The 26,830-nt window shown below is 41.2% G+C and overlaps 7 non-coding genes across 7 annotated transcripts; 3 read left to right on the forward strand and 4 right to left on the reverse strand.

The window, feature by feature from the left end:
* Positions 1–6,298: 6,298 nt before the first annotated feature.
* TRNAA-AGC (transfer RNA alanine (anticodon AGC)) lies at positions 6,299–6,371 on the forward strand. The gene has a single exon. It is a non-coding gene; the product is annotated as a tRNA-Ala (tRNA).
* A 561-nt stretch (positions 6,372–6,932) lies between these two features.
* Positions 6,933–7,005, forward strand: TRNAA-AGC (transfer RNA alanine (anticodon AGC)). The gene has a single exon. It is a non-coding gene; the product is annotated as a tRNA-Ala (tRNA).
* A 7,085-nt stretch (positions 7,006–14,090) lies between these two features.
* On the forward strand, positions 14,091–14,163 carry TRNAM-CAU (transfer RNA methionine (anticodon CAU)). The gene has a single exon. It is a non-coding gene; the product is annotated as a tRNA-Met (tRNA).
* Positions 14,164–15,377: 1,214 nt separating this feature from the next.
* Positions 15,378–15,450, reverse strand: TRNAA-AGC (transfer RNA alanine (anticodon AGC)). The gene has a single exon. It is a non-coding gene; the product is annotated as a tRNA-Ala (tRNA).
* A 447-nt stretch (positions 15,451–15,897) lies between these two features.
* On the reverse strand, positions 15,898–15,970 carry TRNAV-AAC (transfer RNA valine (anticodon AAC)). Its single transcript has one exon. It is a non-coding gene; the product is annotated as a tRNA-Val (tRNA).
* Positions 15,971–18,033: 2,063 nt separating this feature from the next.
* TRNAM-CAU (transfer RNA methionine (anticodon CAU)) lies at positions 18,034–18,106 on the reverse strand. The gene has a single exon. It is a non-coding gene; the product is annotated as a tRNA-Met (tRNA).
* A 4,353-nt stretch (positions 18,107–22,459) lies between these two features.
* On the reverse strand, positions 22,460–22,532 carry TRNAM-CAU (transfer RNA methionine (anticodon CAU)). The gene has a single exon. It is a non-coding gene; the product is annotated as a tRNA-Met (tRNA).
* Between the last annotated feature and the right edge of the window lie 4,298 nt (positions 22,533–26,830).

Raw genomic sequence — 26,830 nt, forward strand, 5'->3', positions numbered from 1 at the left:
GGCGCTCCATCCCCGGCCTCTGGGCCAATAGGGACCGAGCCTTTGAAATGGGGGGCGGGGCCCTGGGGCGCCTGCGCTCCAGGGACCGTGGTGTTTCGGGGGCGGAGCTGAAGAGGACTGTGCTTAAGGATACTTTCTGATTCTGCGGAGGTATGCAGGTTGACTAGAGGACCCCACTGCCAGCTTGTCTAAGAAGAAGCAACCCTGTGTATATTACAGTTTCCAACTTCTGTTCTCTTTCTTCAAGGCTGTTGAAAGAGAACTGTAGGCCAGAGTAGCGTCACAAGAGATGGAAGCCTCCGACCCTGGGGAAAACTCCCGGGAAGGATCTGAAAGAAATTGAGGCTCCCAAAGCACAGTGGAAGCGTTCCGTCACCTAAGATGTGGCCAGAGAGATGGATAAAATGCTTTAAAGAGGGGGTAGTGTTGGCTTTTTGTGGGTACAGGAAACTGCAGAGGAGAATAGAACTCTGTGATTGTAGGATGTTTCCCAGTCCTTTATGATTGTCTCCAGGGCTGGAATCAACTTAAGTAATCACGTTTGGGCTGGAGCAGAAATGAGTTTTCTTTCAGATTGAAGTAAATGTATCTATATCTACGTCTCCCCCTGCTCAGTTGTTCAATGAAAAAAAGTTTCCTAAAAGCCCTCCGACATCAAAGGGGAAGAAAGAGTACTGGGAATATAGAGAACAAAGACTTGAATTGGGAGAACAATACTGAGATTAGGGAGTGGTGAGGGCATCATCAGTGTCTTAACACTCTTCAGTTCAGTTCAGTCGTTCAGTTGTGTCTCACTCTTTGCAACCCCATGGACTGCAACACGCCAGGCTTCTCTGTCCATCACCAACTCCTGGAGTTGACTCAAACTCATATCCACTGAGTCGGTGGTGATGCCATCCAACCATCTCATCCTCTGTCATCCCCTTCTCCTCCCGCCTTCAGTCTTTCTCAGAATCGAGGTCTTTTCCAATGAGTCAGTTCTTCACATCAAGTGGCCAAAGTATGGAGCTTCAGCTTCAGCATCAGTCTTTCCAATGAATATTCAGGACTGATTTCCTTTAGGACAGACTGGTTGGACCTCCTTGCAGTCCAAGGGACACTCAAGAGTCTACTTCAGCACCACAGTTCAAAAGCATCAATTCTTTGGCGCTCAGCTTTCCTGATAGTCCAGCTTTCATATCCATACATGCTTTTTAATATGCTGTCTAGGTTGGTCATAACTTTTCTTCCAAGGAACAAACATCTTTTAATTTCATGGCTGCAGTCACCATCTGTAGTGATTTTGGAGCCCCCCAAAATAAAGCTGCCCCAAAATGAACACTGTTTCCACTGATTTCCCATCTATTTACTGTGAAATGATGGGACCAGATGCCATGATCTTAGTTTTCTGAATGTTGACTTTTAAGCCAACTTTTTCACTCTCCTCTCTCACTTTCATCAAGAGGCTTTTTAGTTCTTCACTTTCTGCCATAAAGGTGGTGTCATCTGCATATCTGAGGTTATTGATATTTCTCCTGGCAATCTTGATTCCAGCTTGTGCTTCATTCAGTCCATCATTTCTCATGATGTATTCTGCATATAAGTTAAATAAGCAGGGTGACAATATACAACCTTTACATACTCCTTTCTGGATTTGGAACCAGTCTGTTTTTCCATGTCCAGTTCTCACTGTTGCTTCTTGACCTGCATACAGATTTCTCCGGAGGCGGGTCAGGTGGTCTGGTATTTCCATCTTTTTAAGAATTTTCCACAGCTTGTTGTGATCCACATAGTCAAAGACTTTGGCATAGTCAATAAAGCAGAAGTAGATGTTTTTCTGGAACTCTCGCTTTTTCGGTGATCCAACGGATGTTGGCCATTTTTCGCTAGAGCGATTTTGAGGAGGCCAAGGGCAAACGAGAAGCCACAGCAAGACAGTAGGAGGGGCGAAATCATGTTTAGAATCAAACCCCATACCCTCCAGAGACACCGAGAGGGCTCAAACATACCTTAACACTCTTACGTTCAAGATAAACTAATTATGTTCCTAATTCTGGAATTCTTCCCCAGAGGAGCTGCAGCTTAGTTTTATGTTTGTTTTTAATTAAAATTTCTAAGGAAGGCCCAAATATTCTATACAGAGCCTTTTTAATATTTGAAATCATTTTTAATAACTTCAGAGTATGTGATATATTCCAGATGTTGTTCTCATTTTACATGTATTATCTCATTATTGTGTTGAGTCACTAAATCACATCCGACTCTTTCGCTATCCCCAAGGACTGTAGCCCACCAGACTCCTCTGTCCATGGAATTTCCCAGGCAAGAATAGTGGAGCGGGTTGCCATTTACTTCTCCAGGGCATCTTGCTGCACCCAGGGATGGAACCCATGTTTCTTGCATTGTAGGCAGATTCTTTACCACTGAGCCACCAGTACATCCTAGTATCTGTTTAACTTGTAACAAAAATTCTATAAGATGTTTGTTATTACTTTTATCTTAGGAGGAAACTGGTGCAAGAAGAGATTGAGTAACTTGTCCAGGATCACACACTTAGTAACTAGGGAAGCTGAAATATGAACAGTCATACCAGAGCCTGTGCTTGCTAGGATTGTATTATATGGCTACATCAATAGTAGTGATGGTGTTGTAGTAAAATATTGAATTCTGATCTCCGCATTGTGTATAGGAAGGTCTCAGTAAGTGTTGAATTGAACTCTGTAGCTTTTTCTTTAAAGATACATTGACCCAAGCAAAGTGCTCATTTTATTCATTGTTTCATTTACTCAACAGATGTTTGTTGAACACTTCCAACTCACCAGACAGTAGGCTGAATGTTAGGAATTTAAAGGTGGGAAAGACTCAGTTCTGTTCCTCTGAGGCTTCACAGCACCAGGTGTCACATGGTGTGACAAAGGTAGAAGTTACATGAATTAGTCTGGGAACAGGAAGAGGGCGCACTTATTTGAGAAAGGGTCAGAAATGACTCTGTACAACGTGGGACTTGAGGTGAAGCTTGAAGATTAGAAGGAAGGAGTTGAAGATGGGGTTGGAATGGAGGATGGGAAATAGGTCAGAGATTTTCTAATGTGATTTCAACTCATGAATTTTATCTTGTAGGAAATGGGAACCCATTCATAGAATAGTTCAGTTATCCCCAAACTTAAAATCTTTAAAAGTATGATTTTGTTTTAGTTTTAAATACAGAGAGTGGAAAAGCAGGAAGCCTGGAAACCAAGATAAAGAATAAGAAGGAGCAGCCAGCAAATTAGGGAAATGAACAAAAATAGATCATGACAATCAAGGGAGAATTTCAATTAAAAGTTTGTTGAGAACAATGTCAAATATTCTGAAAAATACTGGATGAGATAGCACCAAAGATTATTGGATAAGGTTTACACGACAATTACTATCTTCTAGGTGCTGTTTTAAGCACTTTATAGTATTAGCTCCAGAGAAGGCAATGGCACCCCACTCCAGTACTCTTGCCTGGAAAATCCCATGGACAGAGGAGTCTGGTGGGCTGCAGTCCAAGGGGTCGCCGAGAGTCGGACACGACCAAGTGACTTCCTACTTTCACTTTCCACTTTCATGCATTGGAGAAGGAAATGGCAACCCACTCCAGTGTTCTTGCCTGGAGAATCCCAGGGACGGGGGAGCCTGGTGGACTGCTGTCTATGGGGTCGCACAGAGTTGGACACGACTGAAGCGACTTAGCAGCAGCAGCAGCAGTATTAGCTCACTTAATCATCCAACAACCCTATGTGTTTTAGTCCTGAAAATAAGCCCCTGTTATAAATGAGGAAGATGAGGTACAAAATTTGGGCAAAACCATGCAGTTGATAAGAAGTAGAATGGGGATTCAAATTCTGGGGTTTCTGGCTTCTAAGTCCGTGCTTGTTACCACTACTCTATTCTATCTCTCTAAAGCGGCTCTGTGGAGTTTAGGAAAAAAGAGGTTTTCATCTTTAGTAAGGGAAGCTTCTGTGGAGTGTGGTGGAAAGGGAAGTAGAGAATACAGGCAGTATCATCATCTTTTGAAACATCTTTCAGAAGCTTTGCTATGAAGATGAACAAAGACCATCTCTAGCATAGAACATAAGACTTAAACATCAGGCAGGGCCTGAGGCTTCAGGATACAGGAGATTTTAATATGTTGTTAAAGGAAAAAAGTCAGTAGAGAGGTTGAGGATTCAGGAAAAGGGTATTTGATGTAGAGAGGCCACTTAGGAGACAGGAAAAGCTGTCGACTGCAGTACAAAGAGGAATTCCTCACTGCAGTACAAAGAGGAATTAGACTTGAACAGAAGGTATCAGAGATCAAAGCAGAGAAATGTATCTGTATCACTTTGGTCTTGTTCAGAAATGATTAAATCCAAATTAAAAACCAGTAACCTGACCTGCCTCCTGAGAAATCTATATGCAAGTCAAGAAGCAACAGTGAGAACTGGATGTGGAACAACAGACTGGTTCCAAATAAGAAAAGGAGTACCTCAAGGCTGTATAGTGCCACCCTGCTTATGTAACTTACTTGCAGAGTACATCATGAGAAATGATGGACTGGATGAAGCACAAGCTGGAATCAAGATTGCCAGGAGAAATATCAATAACCTTAGATATGCAGATGACACCACCTTTATGGCAGAAAGTGAAGAAGAACTCAAAAGCCTCTTGATGAAAGTGAAAGAGGAGAGTGAAAAAGTTGGCTTAAAAGTCAACATTCAGAAAACTAAGATCATGGCATCTGATCCCATCACTTCATGGCAAATAGATGGGGGAAAAGTGGAAACTGTGAGAGACTTTATTTTGGGGGGCTCCAAAATCACTACAGATGGTGACTGCAGCCATGAAATTAAAAGATGCTTGCTCCTTGGAAGAAAAGTTATGACCAACCTAGACAGCATATTAAAAAGCAGAGACATTACTTTGCCCACAAAGGTCCATCTAGTGAAAACTATAGTTTTTCCAGTAGTCATGTATGGATGTGAGAGTTGGACTATAAAGAAAGCTGAGTGCTGAAGAATTAATGCTTTTGAATTGTGGTGTTGGGGAAGACTCTTGAGAGTCCCTTGGACAGCAAGGAGGTCCAACCAGTCAATCCTAATGGAAATCAGTCCTGAATATTCCCCGGAAGGACTGATGCTGAAGCTGAAGCATCATACTTTGGCCACCTGATGTGAAGAACTGACTCATTGGAAAAGACCTTGATTCTGGGAAACATTGAAGGTGGGAGGAGAAGGGGACAACAGAGGATGAGATGGTTGGATGGCATCACTGACTCGATGGACATGAGTTTGAGCAAGCTCCAGGAGTTGGTGATGGACAGGGAAGCCTGGTGTGCTGCAGTCCATGGGGTCGCAAAGAGTTGGACACAACTGAGCAACTGAACTGACTGACCTAATGTATTTTTAGAAAATAAATCACCATGTTTATGCTTCAACAATGTTAATAGGATAGCATTGCTGTTTTTTACCTCCTGATTTCCTAGGGTATCTCAGATTTTTCCACTGTAGTATAACCAAACAAGAGGAGAATGAACAAATGCCTCAAAATGGCTTCTCACAGTTGTAAAACTCATTTGGGTGTCTCATGTATCATTAAAATTTATGCAGTTTGCAGTCTACCCTACGATCTATTTGGGCACTGGAAATAGGAAATTTTTTTAAAAATTGGTTCCTATCGTTAATAAATCATAGTTGAAAATGAAATAGATATTTGTTTAGTTCATGAAAAATCTGTGAGACAAATTACTAATTTCCTCCCCCACATTCATGGTACTAACACCAGTCAATGGTGACTTTTCTTTTCCACTTTACAAAACTTAAGCTCAGGTATCTTACAATACCCACTGTCTGTCAGTCAATCAAGATGGATTTTGCTTTGCTATCCCTGTGCGTGAGACAGTCAGTTCAGTCACTCAGTCATGTCCGACTCTTGGCGACCTCATGGGCTGCAGCACACCAGGCTTCCCTATCCATCACCAACTCCCGGAGCTTGCTCAAACTCATGTCCATCGAGTCAGTGATGCCATCCAACCATCTCAGCCTCTGTCATCCCCTTCTCTTCCCACCTTCGATCTTTCCCAGCATCAGGGTCTTTTCCAACAAGTCAGTTCCTCACATTAGGTGGCCAAAGTATTGGAGTTTCAGCTTCAGCATCAGTCCTTCCGGGGAATATTCAGGACTGATTTCCTTTAGGACTGACTGGTTTGATCTCCTTAAGGACCTTGAAATTTTCTGAAGTTCAGGCTGCTCAGAAGAGTAAATAAAGTAGGGGTGGTAGTCTGAAAAGCTAGAGGAAAAAGCATGAGCATGAAGGTGGGGAATTAGCTCAAGTGGTAGAGCGCTCGCTTAGCATGTGAGAGGTAGTGGGATCGATGCCCACATTCTCCAGTTTTGGCTCCTTCAACTAAGGAGCTCCAGCTGACAACCACAAATCTTGCAACATATACAAATAAAAGAGAAAAGTAGACACACTTTTCACTCTCCTTGGGCAAGGATAAGACTGGTTCTACTGTCCTTTTGGTATGTGTATCTACTCAGTGCAGTCAGCCAGTTGTGTCCAACTCTTTGTGACCCCATGGACTGCAGCACGCCAGGCTTCCCCGTCCATCACCAACTCCTGGAGCTTGCTCAAACTCATGTCCATCGAGTCAGTGATGCCATCCAACCATCTCAGCCTCTGTCATCCCCTTCTCTTCCCACCTTCGATCTTTCCCAGAATCAGGGTCTTTTCCAACGAGTCAGTTCCTCACATTAGGTGGCCAAAGTATTGGAGTTTCAGCTTCAGCATCAGTCCTTCCAATGAATATTCAGGACTGATTTCCTTTAGGACTGACTGGTTTGGTCTCCTTAAGGACCTTGAAATTTTCTGAAGTTCAGGCTGCTCAGAAGAGTAAATAAAGTAGGGGTGGTAGTCTGAAAAGCTAGAGGAAAAAGCATGAGCATGAAGGTGGGGAATTAGCTCAAGTGGTAGAGCGCTCGCTTAGCATGTGAGAGGTAGTGGGATCGATGCCCACATTCTCCAGTTTTGGCTCCTTCAACTAAGGAGCTCCAGCTGACAACCACAAATCTTGCAACCTATACAAAGAAATAAGAAAAGTAGACACACTTGCACTCTCCTCGGGGCAAGGACAAGACTGGTTCTACTGCCCCTTTGGTATGTGTATCTACTCAATTCAGTCACTCAGTTGTGTCTGACTCTTTGTGACCCCATGGACTGCAGCACGCCAGGCTTCCCTGTCCATCCCCAACTCCCAGAGCTTACTCAAACTCATGTCCATTGAGTCGGTGATGCTGTCCAACCTACGCATCCTCTGTCATCCCCTTCTCCTGCCTTCAATCTTTCCCAGCATCAGGGTCCTTTCTAATGCATCAGCTCTCCGCATCAGATGTCCAAAGTATTGGAGCTTCAGCTTCAGCATCAGTCCTTCCAATGAATATTCGGGACTGATTTCCTTTAGGATTGATGATAAATTTAACTCAATAGGACATGAACTAGAAAAAATATCTGTACAAAGTTCCATAAGAATGTTGAACGAAGTGGGTTATTCTGTCTAAAGGGATCAGAAGAGACTTGACAAAAAGAGATAGCAGTCTATGGCTGTTAGGATCACTTTGTTCCACAAAATATTTGGGAAGCCAAGTTTCTTCCAGTTCACTGTCCACTATTCTTTCTGCAGGCTGAGGAATAATATCTTTAGGTTAATAAAAAGCTTTTGTGCTCTTGTTGATGTTTGTTGATGTGTTTAAGACAAGAGAAGCCTTCAAAATAAATATAGAAGAACTTTTGGAAGTGGGGATAAGAGAAAAAAAAAGAAAAATCAAGTAAAACATGGTCCAGAAGTATTAATAACTTGAGGCTCAATCAATTGTTTTATAAATTAATACATGGCTCTTCTTTTGGAGGACAATTACATATTAGCGTAACATTAGCCTACTCAATAATCTAGGTACACAAATGAGATACTGCCGGGGTCCAGCCCCGGCTGATCCAGGGAGTTCGAAGCGGGGACGGCGTTGGCGAGGATCAGGATACAATAGCTTCAATTAGATATTAATTAGAGATGTAAAGAGTAATAGAATGAAGATAGCTCAGTAGGAAAATTCAGTGGAGAAAAGAGGCTGAGTAGCTTGGTTTACGCGGGAGACCAATAAACCTTCAAGACAAGAAGCTTGCACCACTTATGTAGGCCGCAGGCGTCCTTCCATTCTCCTGAAGGAGAGGAGACACTGAGGCCTCCCCAGTCGGATCTTAGAAGCCCAGCCATAATTAGTAAGCATGGCGGGTTCCGCGCTCCAGATGGAGACTCAGCCAGAGTTTGAGAGAGAAAGCAACATGGGGAGACCAGTATTTCGAGGAACTGATCCCAATTCTTTATTTTCCATGGTCTACTTTTATACACTGAGATGTTATGCAAAAGTCACGCGGGGTCAGCAGTCCTGACTTTTATCAAAGTCAGGTGCTTCATACAAATGTATACAGAGGTCTTAGGGGTGTTGCATTATCTTCTGGTCAGGGGGCCTGCTGACAATTTATGACCCTCTCCTTGTGACAGTGGTCAGTCAACCAGGACACTTATTTCTCCAGGGGTGATGATTCTTAAAACAGACGCCACCCAAATAAAGTTACATTCCTATAGGGTGAGGGTGTAGTGGGTTTTAATTAAGGAAAGAATTTACTTAGCCTAAGGTCTAACTTGATTAATATCAAAGGTTAATACTTATTTCTTCTATATATTCATTAATGTGTGTAAGGGCAGGGGATGTGGAGACTTAGCAACAAACATTGGCTCAACAAATGAAAAACCCTTCACCAATACAATTTCTAATCAGCCCATTATACTTATACTAATGGTTTTCTAACTTTTCTAAGGAACCTGTTTTTAGAAGGTTTAAAGCATCTCATGCCTCTCATGGTTGGGAGGCTGTGAGCAATCACATGTGGCCAGACAAGCCTGTCAGGCAGGCTAGAGAACCTTCAGAGGAGTTTGTAGGTTAAAACACTCTTGTCACACCCAGGAGTTTTTATTAACTGGAGCGCTAAGTTAACTCCATCTCCGAAAGAGGTGGTGGGGGACAGCCCCCCGTAAAGTCAGAGGTGTAGGTGAGAGCACAAAGTAGTAAAGTAGTCAGGCTCTGGTTATGGGGATAGATGCTCGAGGATTTCCAGGGGGACTCCTGAGGCTCGATTCCGCCTTTGCGTATGTTGAGCCTCCTTCCTCATGACCTTTGCCACAGGCGGAGTGTCTCACTCTGGCCCCCAACAAGATACAGTTTCAATTTGCTCATTCAGTTAGTCATAAATGTGAGCATATATGTGGGCTAAGTCACTTCAGTCATGTTTGACTCTTTGTGATGCTATGGACTGTGTCCCGCCAGGCTTCTCTCTCCATGGGATTCTCCAGGCAAGAATACTGGCATGGGTAATCATTCCCTTCTCCAGGGGATCTTCCACACCCAGGGATCAAAACCACGTGTCCTGCATTGGTAGGTGGATTATTTACCATGGAGCCACCTGGGAAGCCCCTCAGTTAATATATATCAGACACTAACTGAGAGGCTATACATGTAAGGGACATCATACCCCGAAGTTGCTTTGAATGAAGGAATGGCAGTTCTCAAGACAGAGATGACTGTAGACTCCTTTGTATTCCCTGAAAGAGGTGTGAATCAGTTCTTTATGGTCCCTGTAACAAAGCCACTGGGCTTCTCTGGTGGCTCAGTGGTGAAGAATTCACCTGCCAATGCAAGAGACAGGGGTTTGATCCCTGGGTATGGAAGATCCCCTGGAGAAGAAAATGGCAACCCACTCCAGTATTCTTGCCTGGAAAAATCTCATACACAGAGGAGCCTGGTGGGCTACAGTCCATGGGGTTGCAAAAGAACTAGACATGACTTAGTGACTAAATGACAACAATAAATAAATTACCACATACTTTGCCAACAAAGGTCCATCTAGTCAAAGCTATGGTTTTTCCAGTAGTCACGTATGGATGTGAGAGTTGGACTATAAAGAAAGCTGAGTGCCAAAGAATTGATGCTTTTGAACTGTGTTGGAGAAGACTCTTGAGAGTCCCTTGGACTTCAAGGAGGTCCAACCAGTCAATCCTAAAGAAAATCAGTCCTGAATATTCATTGGAAGGACTGATGCTGAAGCTGAAACTCCAATACTTTGGCCACCTAATGTGTGGAACTGACTCACTGGAAAAGACCCTGATTCTGGGAAAGATTGAAGGCGAGAGGAGAAGGGGACAACAGAGGCTGAGATGGTTGGATGGCATCACTGACTCGATGGACATGAGTTTGAGTAAGCTCTGGGAGTTGGTGACGGAGGGGGAAGCCTGGCATGTTGCAATCCATGGGGTCGCAGAGTCGGACACAAATGAGCGACTGAACTGAACTGAACTAGTGGATTAAACAATACAAATTTATTGTTTTTCAGTTCTGTAGTTCAGAAGTCTAATTCAGGGCACACTGGGTTAAAATCAAGGTGTTGGCACAGCTGTGTTCCTTTCTAAAGAATTTTCTTTCTCACTCTTTTCAGCTTCTAGGCTTCCTGCAGCTTTTGGCTCATAGACTTCTTCCTCCATCTCCAAAGCCTGCAATGAAGGACCATTTTCTTCTCATGTCACATGTCTCCAAGCCTTATGTCATTGCATAACTAAGACTATAGCTGGAAACTTTCTCTACTCTTAAGGACTCATAGGATAATATTGGGCTCACCAGTGTATTTCTTCATCTCAAGGTTGTAACCTTGATCACATCCACACAGTCCTTTTTGCCATCGAGGTAATAAACTCACAGGTTCTCCTTGTACTGATTGCTGATGTCAGGGGAGGACTCTGACTGCTTGGAGGGAAACAAAGATCATCATTATTGCCAATCACCAGAAATAGAAGTCCAGTCTGCTCACTGCACCTTGGTATCAGAGTCACCAAGGAAAACACAACAGCACAATCAAGCACAGGATAGAACAAAACTTTACTTCCATAGCGAAGAGACAGAGCAAAGTCAGCTTTAGTATGTCTGTCAGCTCCCCATGTCTAGCAGGTCCCCACAGCAGCTATGCACACCCCTTTCATGCCACAGTAGGACCACAACCCCTTCCCTGTGGAGTCTGAAATGCTGGAAGCTGTGAGCAGGCCTGAGGGTCACTGATGAACATGTAAGCTTAACAAAAGAATACACATTAACTATGAAACAGGGAAATAGATTCCCACATAGGGCTATAAGCCTGACATAGGCTATGTGGGCTCTTTATCTCAGGACAGGATGTGTTTCAGGCAGAAGGCCCGTTTTTATCTGATCAAGTAGGGACTAAAAGACTGTACAGGAGACTGCCTTTCTCATCAGCACCCACCCCCCCCCACCCCATTCTACTGAAACAATAGATAAAGCATGTCTAATCTGGTAGGACCCTTGTAGCTGTTGTTTAGACACGAAGTATTGTCCAACTCTTTTGTGGCCCCATGGACTATAGCCCACCAGGCTCCTATGTCCATGGGATTTCCCAGGCAAGAATACTTCAGTGAGTAGCCATTTCCTTATACAGAAGATCTTCTCGAACCAGAGATTGAATCTGCATCTCCTGCACTGGCAGGCAGGTTCTTTGCCTGAGCCACTAGGGAAGCCAGGTAGGAACCTAGTCTACCTCAAGTTTGGAAGGTAGTCTACCTCATAAGTTGGGTCCAGTAGGTTCCCTGAACAATCTGGCAGTTCACTGGCAGAGACTTTCTGTCGTTTTGAGGGAGCACATTACCAGGATCACCAAGAGAAATAGACCCAGGATTATGGCCAGTCCTCCCTGGAGCCTGTTCCTCAACTATGAACCCCAACTGTCAGGGCTGAGGCAGTTAATAAGGCCAAAGAATGACATGGTGTTTGGGTATGACATCTAAAGCTCAAACCAAAACAGCAAAAGTAAACCATACAGAATTCGAACCTGCCACTTCACACAACCATAAGAATATTCCATGAGATAAATGTCTATATTTGGGGAAAAAAGAGTTAGAGCAAGGTTGAAGATAAGGTTCATTTCCTACGTGAGGCCACTGCTTCAAGATTGGGAAAGCTCTGTTTTATCTAGTACATAGAGAAAACACAGAGGAATAAAATGAGGAAACGGGGAATATGTTCTAAAGGAGAAAACAAGATAAAACCTCTGGGGGTGGAGGGTTGTAATAGTAAAATGGAGGTAAGTACTTTACTTGATTAAGAGTTTAAAGCAATGGGTCGTAAAAATGGTCACCAAACTTGGGAGAATGGATGAGCACAATGAAAACCTCAACAAAGAGAAAATATAAGAAAGTACCAAACAGAAGTCACAGAGCTGAGGAAAACAAATTCGAAGTGAAAAAGGCACTAGAGGCTTCCGTAGCGGTTTCTTTTCCCGGAGCGGATAGTCTCTTGCTCCCTCTTGTGTTTATCGATGGTATTGCAGGTTCTGTGGTGCGGCCTCAAGCTGTCAAACTCTCCTTTGTTCTCAGGAGCCCCCAGGCATCCAAAGTATGAGAGTTTGGTATGAGCGCTTCTAGTCAAGTTAGAAAGAAACCAGTCCCTTGGGCAGACTCCCCCTAACCCTTGAAAACCCAGAATATTTGGCATATGTTCCATTCTTCCCTTTCTGTCCGAAGACAGAAACAATAAATTGGTCATTTTCTCCTCATCTCTCTGAGTTGTGTCAACTTGGAGGAAAATCTGTAGTGGGTGGAATGCCTTGGTTTTATTTATCCATTTCAATGCAGCTGTTTCTGGCTCTGCATTACTTGGGGGTACTGCAACTTCCTAACTGGTTTCTGGAGAGCTCATAAAAGCTTTTTGGACCATATACTCATGTTAAATTGGTGTCTCTGTCAGGGAACAAGGTCTGTGGCTTTCTATTTTGCCATCTTGCTGATGGTCATCCCTTCTCAGCAGTATAATTTAAAGTTCTAGAATTTATACATATTCATTTTAGGAGGCTGCCCCTAATGGTAATAAAATATGGTGAGGTTTTGTTACTATCTTCTATATGGATTTAATTTTAAGCAATAAGTTAATGCTGTATTTAATATTAAAACATTTCCAACACTTGGCTATGCCTCCATCAATTTCTTTCTACTGATTATCAGGGATGGTCATCTGACTGAACACTGGCTTGTTTAGTGACAATTGTGATAATTTCTATCTACAGGAGAGGATGTTGGGTAGGGGACCCATGATTTAAAAAATAAATGCATAAATACATGAGAATTTTTCACCTATAAATTCAAGATTTATAGAAAAGATTCAGGAAGTCCAATTCACCAAAAGCTGGGACTATAAAAAGAAATCCATAGCCAGTTACATCACAGTGAAACTGTAAAAGAAGAGGAGAAAAAGGAGAGGAAGAAGAGGGGCAAGAGTACCAAAATGACACTAGAGACTGACAACAATTCTCAAAAAATAGAGGAGAGATTGCCTGCAAAGGTGACACTGTTAGCTAGAAAATAGCTCAAGGTAATTTTCAAATTGAAGAAATAAAATAACTCTTCAACTAAAATTACACTTAGTGACTCTATTTTTGAAGAATGATAGTGATATAAAGATAGCATGAGACAAAAGAAAATTTGAGAGTTTATCCCACAGAGACCCTCAATAAAGGAAATCTCAAGAATATACTATAAAAGGAAGGAAATTTTCATAGATATATTCCTCAGTAAATATTTTCAAAGACACTGCTCTAGACTTTTTGGACAAATTAGTAGACAAAAAAGACGAAGAATTTGCATTCTATTAGACTTACAGTGCAAATCATGGTGAGAAAATGCATAGACAAAAACATGGGTAAATCCAAACACACATTAACTTTTTGAAAAATAACCCCAAATCGTACTTTGGAAAATATGGTAGAACTAAAATATTGGGCCAAAAAATTACATACATGTTTCAAGGTATGAAAATTTTCTATACATTCACCCAACTACTATTCGGTGAGAGTATTATTTCAGAGACAAGACTCTGGATGGTGAAAATGTGACTGTTCACTCTGAGGGACCGCTGATTCAGATGAACAGAAAACAAGAACAGCCAAGAGGGCAAGCACTGGCTTAGATAATTTCTTTATAGCCTAGCCAACAACTTAATTTCAGAGCCTTCTTAGCGCAGTGGGCAGCGCGTCAGTCTCATAATCTGAAGGTCCTGAGTTCGAGCCTCAGAGAGGGCACGGTTTTTTTCTTTTGTTTGCTTTTCCTTAGGCGCGTTCATTTTCCTTGAGTTTGTTTTTGCATTCATTTACCTCTGGCATGCAGTTTGCTCTGCTGTGAAGTATCAAGACGTGAGACTGTGTCCGAGTTTTCTCACGATAACCGTTCCGGGTCCCCAATTTAGACGAGCACTCCAGCAATGTTTCTCCGTAAGTTCTAGAGATGCTCCGCCTTGACAGCAGTGACACTTGAGTCTTCAGATTAGTACCGAAAAACCAAGGAGGGCATAAAACTTCTAGTGCTGAAATAACCACGAGCTCAAAATAGACTGTTGCGGCGAGCTGTACTTCACTAACTTCACTGACTAGTGCCTGCAGGGTCTATGCCGGCATTCTCCGCCTGCGCATCTCCTTGAGCTCTTGGTCGGTAACCGCAACTTCCCAGTTGACTACAGCTCAATACAGACGTAGAAAACATTGACTTTGAGGGGGTGGGGGTGGGGGGGGAGCAGGAAGAGTCTTTAATTTTTTTTTTTTTTATGAGCCCGAAGAAGACAGAGAAATAGTAGACATTGAAATATTGGACGTGTGATAAATCGGATCTTTCTGATTCCCACCCCCCCCCCCCCGCCCTGTATGGTTTCAGACATGTCAGAGCTGGAGATGTCTTAACTGATAAGCCAACTTTGTAGCCAGTGGAGGAAAACAGGGGAAGGGAGATGAGGGGTCTCGAGCAGGCCAAGATGCTCAAAGAGGAAGAAAATCTGTGCGAGGATGAGCTGGTCATTTTCCATCTAAGCAATTCGATTATTGGTTGTTGTTCAGGATCAGAGCCACTTATTCACAGCTCGCGGGTGCATCCAGAAGCTAACTAATAACTTCACGTATTTGCTTCCCATAGGGTCTTTCCCCATATTTTTTGGTTACTTGGGGCACTCGGTTTCTGCCCCTGACAAGAAAGTTGGGGACTTATTGACCCTGCCCTGCCCTGCGCTTCTCAGGATTGGGCCGCCTTGCGGCCAAGTGCATGAAGAAACGGAGGGGAAAAAAGAGCAACTGGGCATATCCCTTGAGATGACCCAGCTATTCTGTAGCAGAACACGTCATACGTTGGTAGTAGATGTACTAACCAGTAGAGCCCTCGCTATCCTGTCTTGTCCTTTCCCTAAGAGTCTAAAGTATCTAATTTCTTTCTAGAGATTGGAAGATCAGAGCGCCTCAGCTGAGAGTAAAACTGGAGGATGTGGGCATCGATCCCACTACCTCTCGCATGCTAAGCGAGCGCTCTACCATTTGAGCTAATCCCCCACCGTTAGGTCTTATGTTTCGCTTCTCCCCCCACCCTGCAGTTTATCAACATACCCTCTCCATTTTTCCTTCTCTTGGGTGGTCCAAACTTCAGGAAATGTCAAGCCCATTAATGGGAATCAGAATTTGGGCTAAGGATACATCGTCTCAGAGATGCCCCGAGGGAAGAGCGCAATTGGTACCTACTTCTCTGCCAGGAAAGGAGAAAGTAGCCATAGGAAAAGTTTGGCACTCCAAAGGTTCCCGATTCTGATTTTCTGGGACAGAAGAGAACACGTCCCAGTTGGAAGGAGTCATCCAGAACAGACGAGACTATCTCAGGATGATTATCTGTTTCTTAAAAAGAGGACCCAAACAACAAAAAGAAGTGGGTTGATAACTCGTTCCTTGTAGGGGAGGCAGTGAATTGATTTTCCCCCGGATGACTGAAGGTAAAAAAGTAGCCATTGTTTCCGCTCGGTTTCGAACCGAGGACCTCTCGCGTGTTAGGCGAGCGTGATGACCACTACACTACGGAAACTTACACCATTTCTCCTTTTTGAGATACTCAGTTCTTGCTGAGGTGGATCATGAATGGTTTCATATCTGCATCATATAAGAGAATAGCCAAACCAAAACAAACAAAAAACCCTGTTACAAATAAGAACTATCAAAAATAAGTAGTGAGATCCTATGAAAGAGAGAAAAAAAAAATACAGACATTGAGGTGTGAGGATAAAGAATCAACAGCATGGAAGGAACAGTCAAGATGGTAGGAATTCCTGTGTTCAGAAATATACCTGTGTAGTAGGAGTGGAGTGAGAGAGTGTGTGAGTGTGTGTGTGTGCGTGTGTAAAATAGACATGGAGAGAAACAGTGATTGAAAAAGCCTGGACACATGAAGATACACTGGGGAAAAAATTGGGGAGACTTAAAAACCCTTGAAAAACATGCAGGCACATGACTTTAAAATAAAAATATTTTATGAAACTTTTTTATTTTGAATGCCAAATAGGTAGGAAATGGAGAAAATAGAATTAGAGAGAAATAAAAAGAAGTTGTACGATCTTAAAGGATTGAGGTTTATTCTTTAAACTCTGAGATTAATAATAGCATGAGTCTTTCTGTACCTGCGGCCCAGTACACTAGCTGGCTTGGAATACATCCTCCATAAACACAGAATGGACAAAGGCATAGGTGCATGAGAAGAAAAAGATTCTGGAGAGCTGTGCGGGAAGGAGCTACGGTATTTAAGCACATATCAAGATACTGGATGTAGAGATTTGAAGAAGAAAGAGTCAAAGGCATGTAGAATACTTGAATCTGGGTGGTAAACACAAGTGATTGTGAATTAATATCTGATGCATGGAAGATTAAATCTTCTCATTTATAATAATAGTGAATTAATGAATGAATTGGTCTGGAGGAAAAGACTAAGTGCAGGGTTAAAGGAAAAGGCTACATTTTAATACAGGAAAAAAGAAAAATCAGCTTTGTGCTTCTGGTTTTTCTCCGTAGAGCCATGCGAACTGAAGAAAAAGATGGTTCAACTATTCTAAGCTTCAATTTTCTCTGTAAAATGGGAATAATGATATTTGGATGAACTGCAAAGCTAAATCAAACAACTTGCCTAAGATTAATAAACATGTAGTATCATTTTTAGCACCCAGTGCTGAAAAAAGGATTTTTTTCCATTCCTTTTAATTCTTTTGTATTCGGTACTCCAAGTCCCCAGTGGTGGTCATCCATCTTTCAAAGGGTCAGAGAGGCAGCAAATAGAAAGAGGTAACTAGCATGGTGCTTTCTGCAGCCTGAAGGTGCCTCCCTTCCTTGAACCCTTAAGGGGAAGCAACAGCAAGGTCAAATCTGCAGGAAGGAAGCTCTGGACAACATAACCTTCAGAAATCCATCTCTGAGTATCATTTTGGTAACGTATATAAGGAGTAAAACAGAGTATCATTTCTCTTTCACATTTTAAAGGAAAATCAACTGGGCAAAGTTGGAATCCCACAATCACATATGTCCCCATATTGTCTCTGGTCCCCAAAGAATAAAGTGGTTTCAAGATATTTGATTATCCTGAAAAGGCTACTACACTGTCTACACTGTCAGCATGTCAGAAGTGACCTCTGTCTCCGCTTTCTCCCTCCAGCCTCCAAGCTCACAGAATGTCAGAGATAAAGTGTAAGAACCCTCAAAAACCACATTAGTCAAATCTTCAAGCTCCCTGCATCCTGCCACTCTAAAAGAAGCAAAAGATGGAGGGATGTCGCTCCACAAGGAAGGAAATTTGGAGATCTTATTCACTCTTGATTCACTGCACCCAGAATAGTTGTGTAAACAAGAATTATTTGTTTTATGATAAAAAGAATAAATGATTTTACATCTTCCATTCCTTAATTGCCATTGGGAGTGTCTGACTCTTTGCGACGCCATGGACTGCAGCACCCCAGGCTTCCCTGTCCTTCACTAACTCCCAGAGTTATTTTATGTTGATTTTTTGTTTGTTCCTTTCGGTTTGGTTTTGGTGTAGCCTGTATACGTTTTCTTTTTAGCAGAGTAACATTAGGCTAGTTCGATTGTGGAGGGGAAAAAAAAAAAAGCTGCCCTCTCTGAGGCTCGAACTCAGGACCTTCAGATTATGAGACTGACGCGCTGCCTACTGCGCTAAGAAGGCAGACAAGGTGAAGTTTTCACATTCTAATTAAAATATGAAATAATATTTTTCAGGCACATCTATCAGTTTCCAGGTTTTAAAAAAATGTAGCCAATGCTCCTTGAAAACCATTCCATATAAGACAATGCTGCACCCGGCGGATTCTACGCTCTGAAATGATGGCGTCCACACCTTTACGGTATACATCCACCAGTTGGACACTCTGGCCAGCAAGACCAGGAACAATCCTGTCTTTTGCGGCTCTTTTCCTCTCTTGTGTTCCAATGATTGGCCTCTTGTCTCCCTCAGAGATCTCACTCTTGCTGCTTCTGCTGCTGCTAAGTCGCTTCCTTCAGTCGTGTCCGAGTCTGTGTGACCCCAGAGACGGCAGCCCACGAGGCTCCCCCGTCTCTGGAATTCTCCAGGCAGGAACACTGGAGCGGGTCTCACTCTTGCACTTTCTTTATATTCAAAAGAAATTTAGAAGATACCCAGTTAATATTAATTCACTGACTGAGTGAATGAATACTCCTCAAATTTATCTACACTCCATATGTCGTTGTCTCACTCTACATCTCCACTTGCATGAACACGACAGGAGATGTTCTCTCTACAAAAAACACAGACTGGAAAAAAAAAAAAAACAAAAAAACAAAAAAAAACTACAGACAGAACTTAGCAAAAAAACCTCCCTGTTTTTCTTCAGCCTATCGGGCTATTAATTAGACTAAGAGATTTATGAAGATTATTTCATATATTCCAATTGAATTTTGACAACTAGGTGTCATAATTTGCATTTTCCATATATGTTGGCAACTCAGAGAAGTAATGTGTCTGCTAAGCCGTAAAGTCTGAATTGAGAAGCAGATTATCTAATTCCAAATTATGTTATTTTTTTCTGCTGCAGCTGATAATCTCACTGTACATTCTTCTCCACAATAGCTCGTTAATACACACTCTAATTCCCAGTCTCCTCTCTGCTGGTCTTTCGGGCTTAGACTTCCAAGTCAAAGTTTGGCTCATTCTCTTCCTTCAAAATCCACTTTCACTGAATAATATCGGCAAATCTGAACATTACTTTGTGAATTTATCACTTCCTTTCCATTCAGTCAGCTCATATTCATTGGGCAGCTGCTCTGTGCCTGGCACTGTAGTAGCTTCAGGTGATTCAGAAGGAATATGATCACCCAGACTTCTGTTAGAAGGATATATATGCACAAGGGACAATCCTCTTCCAGATTCACCACTTTGAGTCTTCCTGGCATTTACAGCTAAATAATGACTAAAAATATGTGTTCATGATGTCCCTCTGCTTCACTCTGACCATTCTTGATTTTTTAGTTTTGATACGATCTTGCTTTTCTCTCAACTCTTTGGCTCTTCTTTCCACCTTTCTATATTGCAATTTTGCTCTGTCAGGTCAATTAGATCCATTGGTGAATGGTGTTGTTTAGTTAACTACTAGATCTATCATTAATGAGAGAGAAGTTTTGACACCTATAATGATAACTGTGGGCTTCTCTATTTTTCCTTTCAAGTTTATCAGCTTCAGTTCATGAGTTTTGAAGCTCAGTGGTCAGGGACGTAGAGCCAGTCTTGTCCTTGCCCAGAGGAGAGTGCAATGTGTGTCTGCTTTTCTCATTTCTTTGTATAGGTTGCAAGATTTGTGGTTGTCAGCTGGAGCTCCTTAGTTGAAGGAGCCAAAACTGGAGAATGTGGGCATCGATCCCCCTACCTCTCACATGCTAAGCGAGCACTCTACCACTTGAGCTAATCCCCCACCTTCATGCTTGTGTTTTTTCCTCTAGCTTTTCAGAGTACCATCCCCACTTTATTTACTCTTCTGAGCAGCCTGAACTTCAGGAAATTTCAAGGTCCTTAAAATGAAACCAGGACTGGATTAAGGGCACATCTTCTCAAAGATGCCTAAGGCAATAGTGTGATTGGTATCTATTCCTCTGCTGAAGAAAGGAGGGGAAAGTCACCATGGGAAAAAGAAGAGACAGAGGGAACATTTTGGGGTTTCACTGTTGACTGAAGAGAAACCAGATATTAAGAACCCATGTAGAAAAAAATGGTTGAAAGAAAATACATGCAAAAGGAAATAGGCTTTTAATTTGTTCTAGCTTTCACCGAACTTTAAACTGTTATCATGGAGAAGGGAATGGCCACCCATTCGGATATTCTGCCTGGTGAATCCCATGGACAGAGGAGCCTGGTGGGCTGCAGTCCATGGGGTCACAAAGAGTCGGACATGTCTGAGTGACTAACACTAAACTGCTATCTGTTGTGACTTTTGTAACAGGAGTCCTAAACATCTGTGTTCCCTCACATCTTTTTTTGTTATTCACTAATTAGAAAGCAGAAAATTCTGTCTGGGAAAATTTTAAGTCATATAAACTGCCATTCATCAATAAAATTTAAAACATCAAGTAAGGCATAAAGAAAGGGCAAAATAAATTGGCAGACATGGAGAGTAACATTTTGGAAGTTAATAAAATAATTTATTAAATTATTAACTTATATTTGATCTACCTATTCCCTATCCTTACCTAATACTTCCATTTCAAGGCAGAAGCCATATTTATGCCTTAACTCCAGGCACTGAGGACACAATGATTTGAGCCTCAAGATCCTTATATTCTAGAGGAGAGACAGGAACTTTAAATGGAAATTCATAAGACAATTTCTAAAACACAGTGCTTGTGAGGAAAGTGGCATAAGTTGATGGACAGATTGAAATCACGATAAGAGGCATTAGCTAGGGAGGGGGTCTCAGTAGCAAAGTAACATTTGACTTAGGGACTGAGTGCCAAGAAGTAGGCATATTACTAAGTCTGATTCAACATGAGAAGTTATATTAATCAGAATCTGAGAGGTGAAGAAAAGTCCTCTGTGTGCATTTGTGAAACCCAGACAGACACCAAATACCCATAGAAAAGTCAAAATGTAAGAAAATTTCCAGCTTATTTCAAGACTGTGGTGCCAAAGGCCTAACCAAATTGTGGGCTTGCTGAAGGACCACCCTTTCACAGAGCCTCCAAGGGCATCATCCATAGGATTCTTTGTGTCTGAAGAAGCTTAAGATACAGTTAAAGGAGAGGGAAGTCTTTCAATGAAAAGCAAAGTTCAAGGGCTATTCACAGTTCTGCATGGTAGAATCATGACCCCCTTTAACATTCCTTCCTGTTTTTGGACTTCATCAGGATCTGATCACTGATGCTGTTAAATATATTTCCTGTATTACCTGCTGGAATCCCTCCTGCCTCATTTAACATATTTTAGCTGTCTGTGCAAAGAGGAAAAATTCTATTTGGGATTCTATATGTGGAAGTCAAATATCACCAGATTGTTTCAATTCTTGGAGATATTACTGAAGGTACCTGAAGTACCTGAAGATATTACAGGTACTGTAATGGTTGGGCTGGAATGGATGGGTAAGAAACTTCCATAAGGAAGAACTACCCAAAGATCCTACTCCTATTCCTGTTTATGAGTTTACTCTAAGAATTCCCCTGATTTCACATCTTTTTTATTTTGTTTTTGACAATCTGGATCTTTCTGGTTCTCTCTCAGACCCAGGCAAACTCAGTCCTCAGACCCACAAGTTGTGTTGTCCATTTTGTCTCTTTAATTGTCCCTCAACAGACTTCTCTGTTTCCCCAATAGGTCCCATAAATGTCAATTGCAAAATAGCCTTCTTTTCACCAGATTCTATCTGTTTACAAGGATAGGAGGTCCACTCTCCCACAAGCCAAAAGTCATGAATGTTGAGAAGGAAAGGCCAGCATACTCCAGTACAGATCATGCTCACTCCCTTCACAGCACGTTTTTTGTCCTTGTTGTAGTATAATGTCAAAGTGGGTGCATGTGTGCTCACTCAGTTGAGTCCAACTGTTTGCGACAGAGAGTATTGGTCAAAGACCAAGTCTGTGCTCTCTTCTGGGTGAAATAAGAAAAGAACCAGAAATTTATAAATCTTCATTTTAAATAGAAATCCAATATTTCCCGAAGTTGGGTTCAGGAAAGGTCCTCTGAGGACTCAGGTCTTGTGGAGAAGGAATGATAGAGCGAAATTGGTGGAAACAAGTATCTTTCCCACTAGCTTTGAGTGCTAAGAAGGCTTTGTAACATTGACCCTAATTCCCATGTCCTAACTCTCTTTTTGATCTGAAATCTTTCCGGTGAATCTAAACTTCTTCACCAATGATTTTACTGAAGTTACTGGGAATTGCAACAAACTTGAAATCTAATTTCAACCTTATAAGCAAATATTCGGTCATTTTTCAAATGTTTTGCTGGTGCCCACCTAATTTCACTTGCTGTTGGGTTTTTCCTGCAACATAACTTTAGGCAGGCCAAAAAAGCATCCTCTGCCCTCTCTGAGGCTCGAACTCAGGACCTTCAGATTATGAGACTGACGCGCTGCCTACTGCGCTAAGAGGGCAGACAGTAAGAGCACTACATATTGAAAGTAGAGAGGAAATAGTATTTTCCGACCACCCACATTTTTATCAGTTCCTAGTTTTTAATGAATACTTGAAAATCATTCCAATAAACCAATGACAAACCCAGTGGAGTCCACATTAGGAATGATGCAGTCCATGCCTTTCCAGTATTCACCCCAAAATAAGATCATCTTGGCTGCATGGCTAAGGACAATTAATGTGCTGTCTTCTTAGTCTTGTATTCCAAAGATGTGCGTTTTCCTGCCCTCAGAAATCTCAGCTGATCTTACATTTTCCGTGATCTCCATGTTGAAAGAAACATAGGAGTTGCCTAGTTAATATTAGTTCACTGAGTGAATCAATAGTCCTCAAGTCTGGACTTCTCTGTCTTACTCCACATCTCCATTCGTACCTACATGGCTGGAGACATTCTTCCTACAAAAACCGCAAACCGACAAAAAGCCACCTTGTTTTTTCAGCCTTACATACTAATTCACACTAAGAGATTTATGGAGATTATTTCATATAGTCCACTTGAATTTAGGTAATAAACCTATATATCATATTTTGTACTTCCCAGGCAAAATGAAGGCTCAGAGAAGTTAAGTAATATTTCTGTTAAACAGCAAAGTATGAATTGAGAGAAATTATTAGATTCCAAATTGCGAGTTCTCTCTCTAGTCCAGCTCACACCCACTAATTCCCAACTTCTGTGCTGGACTTTGGGCTTAGACTTTCAAGTCCTTCAAAACCCATATCAAATGATCTGCCAAATACTAAACATTATTCTTGTGCAGCTTTTTTGAATCTATCACTTCCTTTGCATTCATTCAGCACATTATTGTTGTGGAGCTGCTCTGTGCTAGGCACTGTTGCAGGCTCAGGGGACTGAGAGGGAATCTGATTACCCCCAGGCCTCAGGAGTAGGAAGGATAAATATGGACAAGAAATGATCCACTTCCAGTTTCACCACTTTCAGTCCCCCTAGCATTTACAGCTAAATAACTCTTCCTAAAATACCACTTTTCAGCTTCACACTGAAAATTTTTGGCTTCTTTGTTTTGATATAATTTTGCTTTTCTCTCAACTCTTTGATCCTTCTTTTTACTGACACTGAAATTTTACTTAATAAGGTCATTTAGGTTCAGTGGTGGATAGTGTTTAGTCCCACACTGTGTTTTCCAATTTGTTATCTACTAGATCTATCAGTTAAAGAGAGAGGATTGTTGACATCTTCAACAACAATTGAGGACTTTTCTATGTTTCTTTTCAGTTTCATTAGCTATTGTTTATGGGTTTTTAAGCTCTGTGGTCAGGGGCATACAAATTTAGGATAGTTATTTTATTAGTGAGTTGACATCTTATAATTGTATAGCTTCTCAAATTAATACCTGGAATTTTTCTCTGCTTTGAAATCCACTTAATCTTATAGTAATATATTGACTTTATTTTTTTATTAATGCTTGCATGAGGTCTGTTTCCCTATTCTTTGCTTTCAATCTCCTATATAACTTTTAATCTTGAGTACAGCTTTTCATCTCACAACTAACTGTATTTGAAGTGGATTTCTTCTAATCAGCATATACATTTTTAATATATTGCGACAAACTGATTTTATTTGATATATCTGGTTTGTTAGAATGCATTAAAATAAATTGCTGACTATAATAACTCAAATAATATTATTATTAATAAGTTTGCTTTTAGATTTACTAAATAATTTATTAATAGCTTGTTTCCTTTGTTTCTTGTTTTTCTCTGCTCCTCTTCATCCCTACCCTTACTTGACTTATTTAAACATTATTAGTAGGTGATGTATTGATTACCATATACATCCTTAATGTTTCACAGTATACTTAGAATCAATAAATTACCATTCAGGTTGTATATAGACCTTATACCTTTTAGTCCCTTTACCACAACCCCTTCATATAGTACATATAGATACAATGAAAATTCCATCAGACAATGTAATGATTTTCACTTTAAAGCATCAAACATACTTTAAAGCACTAAAGAGGAATGTAAAAATCTATTATGCTTTCCCAGTTATTTCCTTCTCTTCTATGGTTCCAATGACAAATTGAAGTCATAAGGGAGTAACCACAGTTTAGGCATACAAAAATGGGGAGGATGGCCATTGAGGATCTAGCCTTAGACCAGTCCCTATATCACTGTGCCAAACCCAGGGCCACCACCAGCCATAGTCAGAACAACATCCACCAGCTGCAAACTTGTAGTCTCAAGGTTTCCCCTTGTAGCTAAGTAACCATTGCAGACCCTAACCAATTCTTGCTTAATAAGCTGTCTTTCTTTTTGTTAGCATCAATTACAATGCTAAACAAACAACTTATGTCACTGTGTGGCCTTGCAGTTTTTCCCTTTAATAAGCTTCCTTCATTTTGTAGTCCAATGGAACACAACTCCTGTGCTTCTTAAATCTGTGTTTCCCAGTCTGCAGTCCTAGTAAACCTCCAATATGGGCTATTTAATTTCAAACGAGTTTCTGTTTCTGAAATTTTGGTTAACTTTCTTTATTTATACTATCCTATATATTTCCCTCTAGTATCATTTTTCTTGTCTCACAGCATTACTCTTTTCTAGAACTTTTATTAGCAATGGAGTCACTCAGTTTACCTTCAAATGAGAAGGTAAACTTTATGTCTGTCTGAAGGGTATTTTTGCTATATTTAGCTATTAGATTGACAGGTCTTTTCTTTCAAAATAACATAAAAATCATGTTATTTAGTTATGGTTCTTACAGTTTCTGATGAGAAATTAACAATCATTCAGATTGCAGTTTCCCTTGCATTTTCTTCTGGTACTTTAGAGCATTCCCCCTCTTTCTAGTTTCAAGCAATGTAACTGTCATCTGTCTGCCTGTGGGTTTATTTCATTTTATCCTGCTTTAGGGTTACTGAATGTTTTTATTCTGGTTTATATGTTTTGTCAAATTTGGGTAATCAATCCCCCCTGCAATGTTTCCTTTCTTCCTCTATTGAGTTTCCAATGATGTGAATGTAAGAACTTTGCTATTTTCCTGTTTGTCCTTGAGGTTCTGTCCATTTTTTAAAGTACACTTGCTTCTTTGTCATTTGGATTGAGTATTTACTATTGTTCTATCTACACATTCTTTTTTCAGGTCTGAAGTTGCAATTTGGATGTATATTTTTTTTGCCAGTGCTTCTTAAAAGCTGGAGAATGTGGGTATCAACCCCACTACCTCTCTCATGCTAAGCAAGTGCTCTTCTACTTGAGCTAATTCCCCACCTTTATTGAGTTCTTTCCCCCAGTGTGTCAGAGTACCATCTCCATTATTCTCTTGAAACCAGGACTGCTAAGGGCACGTCTTCCCAAAGACGACTCGAAGCAAAAGTGAGATTGGTACCTATTCCTCCTCTAAGGAAAAGGGGTGAGAAGTAGCCATGGGAAACATTTGGTGCTCCAAATTTCACGTTTCAGACTTTCTGAGATAGAAGTGAAAAATGTCCCAGGGGAGGACTCACCCAGAACAGCCAGCTAATACAATAGGACTACCTTAGGATGATTATCTGTTTCTTAAAAATGAGATGAAAATGACAAACCAGCAGGGGTGCGATGATCACTGATTCCTTTTAGGGGAGAAGGTGAACTGATTTTCCCTGGATGGAGGAAGGCAAAAAACATAGCTGTTTCTGCTCGGTTTCCAGCCAAAGACCTCTCACGTGTTAGACGAGCGTGATGACCATTATACTAGGGAAACTCACGCTTTGTTCTACTTTAAGATGTTTTCCCATCGTTACTGAGGCAGGTCATGAGAAATTATATATCTACACCATATGATACAACAATTAAAAAGTACAAAATATTACAGATAAGAGCCATCGGAAATAAGACACAAGAGCATATTACAGTGAAGGAAAAAAATATGGGCATTGAGCAGTACAGGTGAAGAGTGATGATGATGCTGTTAAAAGATGATGGTGTTAAAGTGCTGCACTCAGTATGCCAGCAGATTTGGAAAACTCAGCAGTGGCCACAGGACTGGAAAAAGTCAGTTTTCATTCCAATCCCAAAGAAAGGCAATGAATGTTCAAACTACCACAGACTGTATTCATTTCACATGCTAGCAAGGTCATACTCAAAATCCTCCAAGCTAACCATCAACAGTACCTGAACCAAGAACTTCCAGATGTACAAGCTGAATTTAGAAAAGGCAAAGGAACCAAAGATCAAACTACCAACATCCGTTGGATCATAGAAAAAGCAAGAGAATTCCAGAAAAACATTTACTTCCGCTTCACTGACTACGCCATTA

This window comes from Bubalus kerabau, chromosome 3, assembly GCF_029407905.1.
Source record: "Bubalus kerabau isolate K-KA32 ecotype Philippines breed swamp buffalo chromosome 3, PCC_UOA_SB_1v2, whole genome shotgun sequence".
Taxonomy (NCBI): domain Eukaryota; kingdom Metazoa; phylum Chordata; class Mammalia; order Artiodactyla; family Bovidae; genus Bubalus; species Bubalus kerabau.